This window comes from Bubalus kerabau, chromosome X, assembly GCF_029407905.1.
Source record: "Bubalus kerabau isolate K-KA32 ecotype Philippines breed swamp buffalo chromosome X, PCC_UOA_SB_1v2, whole genome shotgun sequence".
Classification (NCBI taxonomy): Eukaryota; Metazoa; Chordata; class Mammalia; order Artiodactyla; family Bovidae; genus Bubalus; species Bubalus kerabau.
Window position 1 is genome coordinate 158827200 of NC_073647.1, and position 15193 is coordinate 158842392.

Consider the following 15193-nt stretch of genomic DNA (forward strand, 5'->3'; position numbering starts at 1 on the left):
TAAACACATACACATACGGGTGAAAATCTTCCCCTGTATTTCCTGGTGACATAAAGCTTTTATAATTACCTAAACATATAAACGTACAGGTGAAAAGTATCCCCCAAAACATGAGCTGATACGTTTTATAATGCTGGCACGGACTCATCTATAAACCACATTAACGGAGGCAAAATCAGGGGCACCAGAAAATGAGGACAAACACCGCGACTTGATACAATGAAGATCCGGCAGCGGTTGGTACCGAGCTTCAGTGGAACCCCGGGACAGAAGGTGGCTGGTTGCACCGGCTGGCCCTTCCCTGGACAGACGAGGAAGATTACAGTCCTGCCAACACCCCCAGGTGGGGTGACCACGTGGCCCTGGTCACACCTGTGGGTCTGCAGCACCACTGACTGCCAGCAACCTCCCACGCACCGAAGTTCCATGCTGAACCTGACGGTCACTGAACCGACAGGGTGCACATGGCCCCGAGACACACAGCGAGGAGCTGAGTCATCGACGAGGAGACATGACTTCTATTAGGAGGTGGGGAGCCAGCAAGCCGCCCCACGGACACAGAGCGAACCGACAGCGTTTGATTCTGCGGCAGACTGGCCAAGACCATGGCATCTTCAAGGATGAACCGAGTGCTCAGCAGGACCCAGGGGCAGGCAGACCAGCCTGTGTGCCCGGACCGTGGACTCTGAGATGGCCTGTGTCATCGGCCAAGCAGGATTCTTACAGAGCTCAGAATGCTTGTGCGTGCTAAGTCGCTTCAGTCGTGTCCGACCCTCTGCGACCCCCATGGACTATGTGTAGCCCCGGCCAGGCTCCTCCGTCCCTGGGATTCTCCAGGCAAGGATACTGGAGTGGGTGGCCATGCCCTCCTCCAGGGAAACGCTTGTGCTGGCTGCAATGAAGTTAGGGGAACCCCAGGGCAATGGTTCGGACCTCCAAGGACTGATGGGCTGGAGGTAAGGGAATCATGTCCTGAGGGCACCAAGGAGAACAGAGAACATGGCACTCGGGGTGTGGGGGGGCTTGAGGCTGCGGCAGGAGGACGAATGCTGATTGCACCTTCATCCCTATGCAGCTGTGGACCGCAGGCCTCAGTTTTCCACCTATGCCAGCTGCGGATGCTAAGAACCGCTGCCCTCCCTCTCCTACGGAAAGGTGGTGAGGATGACATGCTTCTACACCCACTTCCAGACCAGGGCCCCGAGCACCACAGAGACGCAGGAGGGCTCTTAATCCTACTCCGCCCCCCTGCAAGCATCCTCAAACCAGAGAGACCACCCCCTTCCCCCAGGAACACGCCTCCAAAAACAACAAGAAAAATGGGATCTTGATTAGTGACATGGTGTTTGTTTTCTTGCCTGACCCAGTTTTGATTCATGCATGTGTGTGCTCAGTCACGCCAGGCTCTTTGCAACCCCCATGGACTGTGGCCCGCCAGGCTCCTCTGTCCATGGGATTTCCCAGGCAAGAATACTGGAGCAGGTTGCCATTCCCTTCTCCAGAGTTCTCATCAGAGGCACCTCCCATAAGGTAGATCTGAGATCTTTGTGGTTGTGACTGGGCAGAAAGGAAATGACCGTCTTCATTGTGTGGTAAAAACCACACATTCCCTCACTGTTCTGGTTTCAGAAGAATAAAAAATCAGTGTGAACTGATGACACGTCTGGAGACTTCCTGCTTAACATGAGTGTTCCAACATAAATAACCACTGGGGGGCTGAAATCCATTAGGAAGCTGAAGGGAAGATTATTTACGGTATTTTTCTTTTTTTAATAACTTACTTTCCACGTGGCAAAAAACTCTTAATAACCACAATCATAAAACAGTTCAAAATTCAGTTGCAAGAGAAGTCATGTCTATGATGTTATACTTAAAATGGAGAACCAACAGGACCTGCTGGACAGCACAGGGAACTCTGCTCAATCCTCTGTAATAACGTTATGGTCACCGGGGGAAAGATGGGGGAAGGGACAGTTAGGAGTTTGGGATGGACATGGACACACGGCTGTATTTAACATGGAGAACCAGCAAGGACCTGCTGTCCAGCACCGGGAACTCTGCTCAATGCTCTGTAATAACCTTATGGTCACCAGGGGGAAGGATGGGGGAAGGGATAGTCAGGGAGTCTGGGATGGACATGGACACACTGCTGTGTTTAACATGGAGAACCAACAAGGACCTGCTGGACAGTACAGGGAACTCTGCTCAATGTCATGTGGCAGCCTGGATGGGAGGGGAGTTTGGGGGATAAGGGATACATTTAATGTACGGCTGAGTCCTTTTGCCTTCCACCAGAAACTACGGCAATGTTGTTAATCGGCTGCACCCGAATACCAAGTACAAAGTTTAAAAAAAATAGTTTTTTTTTTTTTTTTTTTTTTAAAGCGAGCGGGAAATGGTGTTTAAGGGTTTGGCTGTACTGCGTGTACAGTATTTAATATGCTCTCATACTCTAGGAAGGGACAGGACCGCTCCCCAAACAACACAATCTGACCTGCTCTGTGATGATCTTAAAGGATGTAATGACCACAGAGCCACTTGAGCTTCGGCTCTGGGAGATGAAGACAGACAGGGCGAGTGAGTTTCCCTGCCCACGGGCGGGGAGCCTGGTTCAGAAACAGTGATGGAACAAGCTCACAGTCACTCCAGGGTGGGGAGCATGGTGTTCAGAGTGATATCATCCATGGCAGAAGTTTCTCTCTTAGCAAATCGGTGCGGTTAGGACGCGGTCTTATAACATCCTCTCATGCAGCCCCTTCTGTCGTTCTCCAGGGATGGAAGAAAAAGTCGGTCTGAGGTCTTGTCTCTGCTCTGAGTCTGCTGGCCTGGACACTGGAAGAATGCATCGCGTAAGGTGATCTTCTGGACGAGGCTCAGGGCTCTGGGACTTGATTCCACATGGAGTAAGGGTGCAAAGCCAGAGCTGCTGGAAAATCTGCTATAAATGACCTCATTGCAGCAAGGCGCTTTCACAAATTCTCTGCCGACTGCAACGTAGTAGGGCTCACCTCCTGGCTTCCCTTCTTCATAATAGTGGGGGTAGTTTAGCCGATCAGTTGTGTCCAACTCTATGTGACCCCATGGAATGTAGCCCACCAGGCTCCTCTGACCATGGGATTCTCCAGGCAAGAATATTGGAGTGGGTTGCCATTTTGTCCTCCAGGGGATCTTCCCGACTCAGAGATTGAACCTGGGTCTCCTGTGCTGCAGGTGGATTCTTTACTGACTGAGCCACCAGGGAAGTCCATAACATTGCTCTCTTTTCAAATGGAAACTGTGTTTTCCAGTGGCCAGTTATGAGACTAGAAGTTTAATGTGTGTGTCAACATTTACATATAAATGCTCTTGTACACACTGCTGGAGACTAAGGTGGGGAGGAAGCAAGCCTGTTTCATCAGGTTGCACAGCTGCTCTTCTTGCATTAACTGAAACAAAGCCGCCACGTAACTGGTGGAAAACGACTGATGGCTTTTATAGTTGGACTTCAGTTATTGCAGAATATACATACAGAATAGATTGGACAGAAAACAAGAAAATGTCAACAGTGGTTTCACCTTCTTTTCTTCCCCCACAGACTTATCTTCATTTTACTAAAGAGTATTTGCATGCTTATTATTCTACAGTGAGAAAAAGAGTCCCCCCAAAGGTAAGATTTTTCACTAATTTTATAGTTATATTTATTTACTTGGGAGCCCAATGGTCCAAAATTATAAACATAATCAAAGAACTATTCTTTCCTCACCAGAGTTCACATGCCCAGCAGTGGCATGCATGCGTGCTAGCTTGCTTCAGCGTGTCTGATTCTTTGCAACCCTATTACCTCAGCCCGCCAGGCTCCTCTGTCCATGGGATTCTCCAGGCAAGAATGCTAGACTGGGTGGCCCTGTTCTCCTCCAGGGGATCTTCCCAACCCAGGGACTTAAACCACGTCTCTGACGTCTCCTGCATTGGCAGGCGGGTTCTTAACCACCAGCGCCACCATTTGAATAAGAGAATGAAGTAACCTAGTAAGACTGCAGTCCTCAAAAGGATTTTCATGACCGGCGATGATGTCCATGATACAGTGCTACATGAAAAAAAAAAAAGGAGGCTTCAAATGGAATGCGCGTGTGCCTAAGTTTCATTTTGTACACGCACACAAGGCCTCCCCCGGTGGCTCAGTGGGTAAGCAATCTGCCTGCCACGCAGGAGACCCAGGTTCAATCCCTGGGTGGGGAAGATCCCGTGGAGAAAGAAATAGCAATCCACTCCAGTATTCTTGCCTAGAGAATTCCATGGACAGAGGAGCCTGGCAGACTACAGTCCATGGGGTTGCAAATAGTCAGACACGACTTAGCAACTAAACCACACAAACCACACACACACACAAACACACACGTACAAATAATAGATACCCTCTAAAATGTAAACAGTAAAATAAAATACACCAGTCTCTCCAGGGCTGGGATGATGCTGGACTTAAATCCGTGTACGTGTGGCGTGCCTTTTCAGCATTCCCCTAATTTCCTCCTACGAACGTGAACTGCAGTCACATCCATTAGGATGTAATTAAAATCTGGCAGCGTCTTCAGAAATCAGTATGAGAACAACCCAGCTAAGGAGGAGAGAAATTGGCAGGGTTGAGACAGCAAGGAGAAGGGAGCCTCCTCGGGTTAGAAAAATAATGACGCGCTTCACAGAAATCAAAAAACACCCCCAGGGTGAGGCCTTCAGAAAGGGGCCTTTCTGAGCCTATGTGCCGGCCCGGATTCATTAGTGGCTGGTTGGTTAGCTTTGTTCCGACTCTCTGCACACAGGCACGAAGCATGGAGACGCGAGAGGACGGGACGTCCTGGCCCAGACGTGCGGCCAAGATCACGTGTCCCCCTCCCGAGCAGCCATGGGTCCCCGTCTCGAACCCTCTGAGCCGCACACCCTGCCCACCCCACACTTCTCTGCCCCATCGGGAGGCAGGTCCAGAGGGAAACCTTCCTAAAAAAGTTCACCCCGATGATAGCAAGCCACTGCTAAGTAAGGTCTGCATGGCAGAGAGACAGACACACACATAAGTCCGACAGCACCGTTTCATTTTACAGCCTTCCGTCCACGAGGTGAAATGCAAGCTCAGGTGCCCAAGCTTTCGCAGCTAAGTGCCTCGGGAGATATGGACAGCTTCAGTGTAAAAATGCCCTTTCCCTTCTTTGCTGGAGGACGTGGGTCTGCCAGCTAAGGCTTCCGATTAGTCCGTAAATTAATTTACAGACTTTAATTATCTGAGACTGAGGGGCTGGAATGACAGTCTCTGCACTAGGCCCTCTGACAAATCACAGGAATATACACAGGCTGGTTACGAAAGCTCTCAGACACAGTGATTTTCAGCCACATACGCAAGATTTATCTTGGCCTGGATGATTCTCTTTTCTGTGGTAGGTGGAGTCCTAAGTGAGGTCATCGACTCCTGTAATGTGGTCTCTAGAGTTTTGAAACAAACAAACAAACAAAAAACCCTGTGGCTTTGTCTGTGAATATAAAGGCAGGCGATGCTTTGCCCTCTGAGTTAGCCTGTGTCTCAAAAACCTTGGTGCTAAAATAGGGAGATATTGAGGGCAGGAGGAGAAGGGGGCGACAGAGGATGAGATGGCTGGATGGCATCACCAACTCAATGGACAGGAGTCTGAGTAAACTCCGGGAGTCAGCAATAGACAGGGAGGCTTGGCGTGCTGCAGTCCATGGGGTCTGCAAAGAGTCGGACACGACTGAGCGACCGAACAACGACAACAAAAGTATATTGTGATGCTTCAGCTTTAAATGAGCATGGTGACCCACTCCACTATTCTTGCCTGGGAAATCCCTCAGACAGAGGAGCCTGGTGGGCTACAGTCCATGTGGTCTCCAAGAGTTGGACATGAGTGAACACGCATGCACTCACAACAACAACATACCACGTAAAAGAAAAATACTAAATGCATCGTGAAGCCGAGTATCCCAAGAGTGTCCTTTGACACTTAAATCAGCAAGCGGAAGGCATTCAGTTTTGTCATCCAACGCTTGGCAGGTGAAATTCCCACAGCCAGAGGAGTGAGCAGATCAAAACACAGAAAGAAATACTGATGGGACCAGGGAGGGGTCGTCAGTCTCGGTACTGTGGACACTCGGGACCACATGGATCTCTGTGATGGGTTCCCCAACGCCCTGGCAGATGATAAACAACATCCCTGGTCTCCACCCACTGGGTGTCAGCAGCAAACATCTTCCTCAAAGGTCTCCAGACATGATCAAATGTCCCCTGGGGAAGGCTCGTAACAGACGTCCAGAGCCACACTGCCCATGGAAGGCCCTATAATTCCTCAAGTCCATGAGCAACTGCAGGGTGCTGGCCAAGCAACCACAACTTAGTAATAAAGTGTTAGTCACTTCGACTGTGTCTGACTCTTTACGACCCCATGGACTATAGCCCGCCAGGTTCCTCTGTCCGTGTGGATTCTCCAGGCAAGGAGAATCATGTTCATGGAGCGGGGTTGCCATGCCCTCCTCCAGGGGGATCTTCCCAATCCCGGGATCGTACCCGTGTCTCCTGCCCTGCAGTTGGATTCTTTATCACCTGAGCCACCAGAGAAACCACAATGTGGATGCTGTCTTAAGCTCACCATGGACCTCGCAGAGCTGCATGTCAGAGGCCCTTCAACTCAAAGGTCACGGTCAGAAGACGGAGAAATAAAATGGGTGTCTTTCTCGAGGTCAAGGCTGGCGCACTGCGGCCCACAGGCAGATTCACACGTCGCCCACCTTCCATAAGGCTTAGGAGCTATCCACGGCGTCTCTGTTTCTAAATGGTTGCAAGGAAAATCAAAACAATCCTATTTTGCCACCCCTGAAATTGCAATGACATTGGAATTCCAGTGCCCGTCGGCGAAGTATTACTGATGTCACTCAGCCACACTCGTTCATCTGTGTATGATCAGTAGCGGTTCTCACAGGGCAAAGGCAGAGGAAAGCAACGGAGACCCCGGGGCCCACAAAGCATCAGCTATCAACATCTACTCTCTGGCCCTTGATGGAAAACGTCTGCCAACCTCACTCCCCTGAAGATTCTCCCCTCTCTACATTAGAACACGCCCATCTTGTCGTTTTCCAGCCGGAAATCTTCCTGCCTGGGAACCTGAGGGTGATGCCCTAAGAATGTGGATGCTCCTCGGGCATAACCCACCGGTGGTTCTGAAATGAAGAGCCAAGAAGACACCAAAGCCATCATCTGCTGTGTGTCCGTCACTTTCCGAGGCGGGACCTGCTGAAACTAGGCTAAGTCAAACGGGAACAGACCAAGGTCCGTCTGGTCAAAGCTATGGTTTTTCCAGTAGTCCTGTATGAATGGGAGAGTCGGACCATCAAGAAGGCTGAGTACCGAAGTATCGATGCTTTAAAACTGGGGGGCTGGAGAAGACTCTTGAGAGTCCCTTGGACTGCAAGGAGATCCAACCCGTCCATCCTAAGGGAGATCAGTCCTGGGTGTTCGTTGGAAGGACTGATGGTGAAGCTGAAACTTCAATCCTTTGGCCACCTGATACGAAGAGCTGACTCATTGGAAAAGACCCTGATGCTGGGAAAGATTGAAGGCAGGAGGAGAAGGGGACGACAGAGGATGAGATGGTTGGATGGCATCACCGACTCAATGAACATTTGAGTAAACTCTGGGAGATGATGAAGAACAGGGAAGCCTGGCGTGCTGCAGTCCATGGGGTTGCAGAGAGTCACATAGAACTTGGCGAATGAACAACAGGAACAGACACGAGCCCTCACTTTCTGACGCCCAGCACTCAGCGCAGAGAGAAAGGGCTGTGATTTGCAGATGACTCTGAAGCTCACGGTCACAGAGGCACCACGGGCACTGTGGTATGTGAGCAGCAATGCCTTTCCCCAGCATAATGCTAAACAAGCATCCGCATGTCGAAATCGCACAGGGAATCATCAATGGCTGCACAAATTTCCAGAGTCACCTGTGAAGCTGAACACCAATGCCCAACTCACAGCAGGAAGTCAACGTGTGCGCTCAATTCAATTCACTCAAAGCTCATGTGTTCCCTGAATACTGAGTGCAGACTCAATCAAGACACGGATGAGCAACAGACCTTCTCGCCCGCCTCTTCTCTCTGACATTTAAACTATGACTCAATTGCGTTTTAAAAATACCGACTGATGGTGCAGCCACTTTGGAAAAGCTGGGATGATTCTTCCAAACATTAAACAGAGTTAACATAGGACCGAGCGATTCTCCTCTCAGGTACATACCCAAGAGAAAATGAAGGTACACATCCAGATAAAATTTATACACGAATGGTCACGGCAGCGCTCTTCTGAACAACTCAATAAAAGTCAACACAACTCCAATGTCCATCAGCTGCTGCATGGATAAACAGCATACAGTGGTCCATCCATACAAACGGAATATTCTTTGGCCATTAAAAGACTCATGCTACAACCTGAACATCTGATGTCACAGACTCAACCTTTTCTCGTTTTCCATTTTTAAAAAAACCAAACTACCCCTTCCAGATAATTAAGTAAAATATTGAAATTCTAATACAGCTGGCCCTTGAACAAAATGGAGTTTGGGGTGAAAATCCCCTTATAACTACAGGGGGCCCTCCATATCCATGGTTCCTCATCTGTGGATTCACTCACAAACTGTGCACCAGCAGTTAGGTATTTACTGGGGGAAAAAAAAAAATCCACGTATAAGTGGACCGGTGCAGTTCAAACCCATGGGCCAATGGTACATATTTACCTTGCTACACGTACATGTTTGGTCTTAAACAAAAATACCACATACGATTGTTCTTGTGGTTAAATTTGGGCCTATCATCTTACTTCTGATTGCTTCTCTTTAAAGCAGTACAGCAAAAAATCTTCCGCAAATTTCCATCTTTTATGTTTTTAAAAATAACAAAACTTCTATCAGTGTTTTTTTTTTTTTTCATTAAAACAAAGAACCAGAAAACACAAAAAAATAAAGGATAAAATCAAACCCTAAAAGTCCATCTTCCAAAATATTAACCGTGCTTCTTCTTGACAGAGGGTGGAGAGGGGAACCATCAGCTTTAGGTTGAGATGTGGGCTTCAACTCTGGTTTTTCATTTTTTGAGGGGGTCATAAGGCTTTTGGGATCATAGTTCCCTGACCAGGGATGGAACCCACGCCTCCTGTAATGGAAAGTGCAGAGTCCTAACCGCTGGAACCACAAGGAACTCCCTGGGTTTCCATTCTTGATGTCTGTGCATCTATGATTGTTTGGTTTCTTCCTCTGGGTATACCTTATCATCGCACTAGATCTATCGATAGTAAGCTACATGTTTTTCTAATAACTTTCAAGGTTAAGTAGGAAATCAATTTGCAGATAGACACAAATCATATTAAGAAACTAACAAAGCAAAGAATTAAGATACAGGAGCCAAATAAGATACAGCCTCATGCCCCCAATTATAATCAATTTTGCTGCTTAATTTTAATTCATAATGGTGATGAGAGGGATTGATTTTAGAAGCTGTCATCTGCTCCAAAAAGTTTAAAATAGCTGGTTCCATATTCAGCTTCATGTTCAGTTCAGTACAGTAGTATCCAACTCTTTGCGACCCCATGGACTGCAGCACTCCAGGCCTCCCTGTCCATCACCAACACCCAGAGTTTGCTCAAACTCATGTCCATCGAGTCGGTGAGGCCATCCAACCATCTCATCCTCTGTTGTCCCCTTCTCCTCCTGCCTTCAATCTTTCCCAGCATCAGGGACTTTCCCAATGAGTCAGTTCTTGGAATCAGGTGGCCAAAGTATTGGACTTTCAGCTTCAGCATCAGTCCTTGCAATGAATATTCAGGACTGATTTCCTTTAGAATGGACTGGTTTGATTTCCTTGCAGTCCAAGGGACTCTCAAAAGTCTTCTCCAACACCACAGTTCCAAAGCATCCATTCTTTGGTGCTCAGCTTTCTTTATGGTTCAATTCTCCCATCCATACATGACTACTGAACACACCATAGCTTTGACTAGACGAACCTTTGTTGGCAAAGTAATGTCCCTGCTTTTTAATATACTATCTAGGTTGGCCATAGCTTTTCTCCCAAGGAGCAAGCCTCTTTTAATTTCATGGTTGCAGTCACCATCTACAGTGATTTTGGAGCCCAAGAAAATAAAGTCTCTCACTGTTTCCACTGTTTCCCCACCTATCTGCCATGATATGATGGGACCAGATGCTGTGACCTTCATTTTCTGAATGTTGAGTTTTAAGCCAACTTTTTCACTCTCCTCTTTCACTTTCATCAAGAGGCTCTTTAGTTCTTCACTTTCTGCCATAAGCATAATGTCATCTGCGTATCTAAGGTTATTGATATTTCTCCCGGCAATCTTGATTCCAGCTTGTGCTTCATCCAGCCTGGCATTTCGCATGATGTACTCTGCATATAAGCTAAATAATCAGGGTGACAATATACAGCCTTGAAGTACTCCTTTCCCAGATTGGAACCAGTCCACTGTTCCATGTCTGGTTTTAACTGTCTGCTTCTTGACCTGCATACAGATTTCTCAGGAGCCAGGTATGGTGGTCTGGTATTCCCATCTCTGTAAGAATTTCCCAAAATACTTAGAAGGTAAAAAAGCCCAATTCATCTTAAAGAATCAAGTAAGTAGCACATCATTATTTAATAATGCTTTGTCTATTACCTTCATGGAGAAGGAAATGGCAACCTACTCCAGTATTCGTGCCTGGAGAATCCCATGGACAGAGGAGCCTGGTGGGCTACAGTCCACTGGGTCGCAAAGAGTCAGACATGACTTAGCGATTAAACAACAATTACCTTGAACTTCAGCAAGAAGAAAGACCTCAGACATGTATCATTTTAAAACAGAAGGTGTTCAGTTTTGGCAAAATGCAGTTCTGTTTGAAACGAATTTCAGGTAGGGAACAAAGATCAAACGCAGGGGTGTACCTTTAGGGTGACTTCATGTGTAGACCTCTGAACCAGTGGGCTCCCAGCACCCGATCATAGGAACTGCCAAGTGTGTGTTGGGACCTGCCTGGTGAGAAACAAGGAGATTGAAAAAAAGAACAACAACAACAACAACCAAAATAAACCTGAAAATTCTTTGGGAATTGTTCAGCTTTGATCTCTCCTGTTCTTCTTTTCCTTTGTCAATCTCAAACACGTTTTACTGTTTCATACCCTCTATCTTCGACTTTTACCCAAACTGTGCAGTTTTATTTGCAAGGTAAAAAGGGAAGTAATTAAAACCAGCCATCAGCATTATGGTACATGCAGAGATTTACAAGCAAAACGTCTCAAAGTAAATAACATTGGTTTGAATGCAGACAAGGGTTCTGCTATCATTCAATGATAATGAACGCCCACTTGAAACATCTTTGTTTTAGGGAATGTATCATATAAAATCAATAAATTAAACTGTACACGCCCTCAAGAGAAGAAAGATGCTTCACAGAAAGTTGATAAACAGTGCTTGGGCCAATGTTACGATAACCACGCCATGCATGCATGTGTGTAGATATGCACTCAGTTATGTGCTCATGCAAACAGGGAAACATTAGAATCATTTCCCCCACCTTCTTTCGGCTTCCTAAAATAAAGCAAAAGGAAGCCCTGACTACTAGGTCTCAAGTTTTCCGCTGTTATTCTCCTACATTTCCATTTCAGAGCAGTTCTGTATTTGCACAGATTTCTAAAGAAGCCAGGGGTATATCTCACAAGATAACCCTTCATATCACAAACTTGCTTTTTTCAGTCAACATAAATACAAAGCAGTCAACCAACATCTATTTAGGGATATGTACCTCCTTCCTTACAAAATGTCTTTGGTTGTGAGTGAATCCAGGCTCCTACAGGGTTTAAATTATCCACACGCTCAAAAACTGAGGAAATTAAATGACTACCACTTTCTGTAAATTCTTGTTCAATAGTCTTAAGTGATATAAAAAGGTGCCAGGTTTAATGTAATTCAAATTCAGAAGCAGGGCTATGAATGAAGCTGTTTCTTATTAGTGAATTAATCAGAACCTCTTGAAACGTTTTTAAGGAAATTCAAGGAAATTATTCCCACTGAGCTATATTTATAGTTACACTGTTCAAAGAAAGGAGATTAAAAAGATTCTATAAGCAGGTTCATAGGCTGTTAAGTTTCATTACAGTATATTTTTAAAACATCATAAGGATCTGTAAGATGAAAGTAATAACCAGAAAAACTGAAAAAAAAAAAAAAAAATCTACCGCTGAAGGAAAATAAGATTTAAACAAAACTCTGCAGTTGTTTGAATAGACATTTAACGGCATCAGACTGAAGCAGGGACAAGGGAATATGGACTTTTCTGATAAAATAAAAATGCATTTCATTATGAAATAAATTCTGTAGTAGAGATGAAATAGGACAATACTCCTGAGAGTAACCTGACGCAGAAAGCAATTGACTATTTCCAGAACTGTGTTGTAAACCCAAAATAGCCTTCTGATGAGACTGCTAAATACCGTAAAGTATCAAAATATGAGCAGATGTCACCACAATAAGCCCCAAATTGCTTGAAAATTAAAACATTAAAATCCACAATAATTCAATTAGGCAATTAATATATAAACAGCTCTTATTACAAGCTGTTCAGGAAAAGAAAAAAGCTTCAGTATTTAGTATTTGGACCTATTCTTTGGTCCAAAACAGATGGTAACTCACAAATTGAAGGTTATCTTTGATATAAGTTGTTAAATTCAATAAGAGTAATTAACATCATCTGTGTGTTATAAACACACAAAACATGTGAAATATGACTTTGGTTAATGACATTCTGGTTATGCAACATGACAAATTAATTAGTTCACTGCTAAAAATAAGAAGTTAAAGTGAGAAATCTGACCTTCCAATACCTTGTCATTCCTGATTTTCCCATTATGAACAACCAAAGAGAACCACTATCCATAAGCCGTGCTGGCAAGAATTCATGGGACTGAAAAATATTTGTGGGATATGCAAATGACTTTAACAAATGCAATATATTCCTTAATTCTCAAAGGTAAACATTCAACGAAAGTGACAACGTGAGTCCCTCAGGCATGTCCGATTCTTTGTGACCCCACAGACTACAGCCCGCCAAGCTCCTCTGTCCGTGGAATTCTCCAGGTAAGAATCCTGCAATGGGTTGCCATTCCCTTCTCCAGGGGATCTTCCCAACCCAGGGAATGAACCCGGGTCTCCTGCATAGTAGACAGATTCTTTACCGACTGAGCCAAGTAACCCGTAATAAAAATATGGAAGCATCGTGGCACGTCCACGGTGGTAACACAGGTGCTTTCAACCAGGGGTGGCTGTGTCCTCTGCCCCAGGGGACTCCAGGATATTAGGCAATGTCTGCAAACATTTTTCACTGTCACAACCGGAGGAGGGACACAACTGGCATAGCATTAAGCATCTACAACTCACAGAACAGTCTTCCACACAGTGGACAGATCAGGCCCCCAAATGCTACGAATACCCAGAAACTACATTTTAATGGGACAGACTTTAGTGTTACGTAGGTTAGACTAGGGAAACAGAGTCCAAGATGCTAGTCAGAGGAAGGGACAACTAGAAGAACCACGTGCAGGGCAGACAAAGGAAAGGAAAAAGCCTATGAAAAAGAAAACTTGAGGCCTGGAATAAGAAGCTCTGGAGGGGGAAGAAGCCTAACACGCCCCTTTCCCTGATTGGCTTGACCATACACCCTAATTGCATTCCCTTCCCTGATTGGTTGCAGATACAAGCCCTATTTTGCAAGGGGAAATAGCCAAAGGAGCCCAAGGAACTGCCAAGGGGAAGAGAAAAACGTATACAAAGGGAAACCTAAAAATGAGACTAGACCACTCCAACAGGTGTGGGTTCACTCTCCTGTCTGAAGACTGTCCTGCGTGTGGCTTGCTTAATAAATCCTGCCTGCTTGAGCTGTGTCGGTCTGTCGTTTTAATTCTTTCCTACGAAGAGGCAAGAATGGAGGGGAAAAAACCTACTTGACAGTAGACTAAGTAGACACTTTTCTTTGTGACTTCTGCCTTATTCTTATTGTGCCATATTAGAAGTAACGCTTTCACACGGGCCTTAGATGCAGAAAGGAATACCTAGGGGACACTTTAGCATAGACTGTCACAATCTAAAACGGGTTACCGAGGTCAATTGCGGATTCTGTATAGAGAAAATGGTTCACTAAGAGACACAAAAACATCAGATATCCAACTGAAAATAATTCAAGGCATTCAGTGAATTAAGAGCATGGGAATAACAATGAATTCTGATAAGTGGGGGCTTCCATTGCAGGGGGCACATTTCCTGGTAAGGGGACTAGGACCCCATATGTTTCGAAGCATAGCCAAAAAAAAAAAATTCTGATAAAGAAAAAATATTTAAGAGCAATGAAGCAAAATAATAACGATTTCAGAGAGAAAGTCTCTGGAAAAATAGGACTACCAAAACATTCAAGGTTCAGCAGATAATCCCATCACTTAATGAGGTACAAATGAAAGCAAGAAGAAACTGCATCGTTCATTTGAAAGAAGACTATCCATGTTTGCAAAAAAAGAGAAATGGCTTTAACAAAATAAAATTGAAATTTGAGTGGAAGGGCTTGAAAATCAAGTATAAAAGATTATAAGAGAGGAAATTTATAGGCTTATTCTTTTATGTAAATACATGTAACATGTAAACGTTTTCTATAATAAAAACAGTCCTGAAAAAAGTTTAGCAAAATGTTGAAAATTTCTGATGCTTTGTAATGAATACTTGGAAGTCCATTATTCATTTCTTGGTAAGTTTGAAATCTGCCAGAGTAAAATGGTTTTTTTTAAAAAATTCACATTAAAAGATCTGTGAACTTATTGATTCGCCCTTGTTACTTATGAGGCTGTAAGCTACTTTGAAAGCAAGAACAATGCCTTCTACCATCTCTTTATACTTCACTGTGGCTAGTGTACTACTCTACATTCAGGGATAAACAGCTCATGAGGGTCAGTTGAAATGTTAAAAACAAAATGTCTTTTTTGGGGGGAGCTATGGAAAATGCCATGGATGGAGGAGCCTGGTGGGCTGCAGTCCATGGGGTCGCTAAGAGTTGGACACGACTAAGCGACTTCACTTTCACTTTTCACTTTCACGCACTGGAGAAGAAAATGGCAACCCACTCCAGTGTTCTTGCCCGGAGAATCCC

The 15193-nt window shown here is 45.2% G+C and overlaps 1 protein-coding gene across 6 annotated transcripts in view; it reads right to left on the bottom strand.

The window, feature by feature from the left end:
* The window catches only part of LOC129639827 (F-box-like/WD repeat-containing protein TBL1X), a 244773-nt gene that overhangs the window by 59491 nt on the left and 170089 nt on the right, over positions 1-15193 (bottom strand). For 4 of the 6 annotated variants that reach the window (XM_055565086.1, XM_055565084.1, XM_055565089.1 and 1 more), the window contains one exon: positions 10953-11040. The exons of 1 other annotated variant lie outside the window; for it this stretch is intronic. The gene's annotated coding sequence lies outside the window, so the exon portion shown is untranslated. The remainder of the gene's footprint in view (positions 1-10952; positions 11041-15193) is intronic. One more of the 6 variants, XM_055565085.1, reaches the window with a different exon arrangement.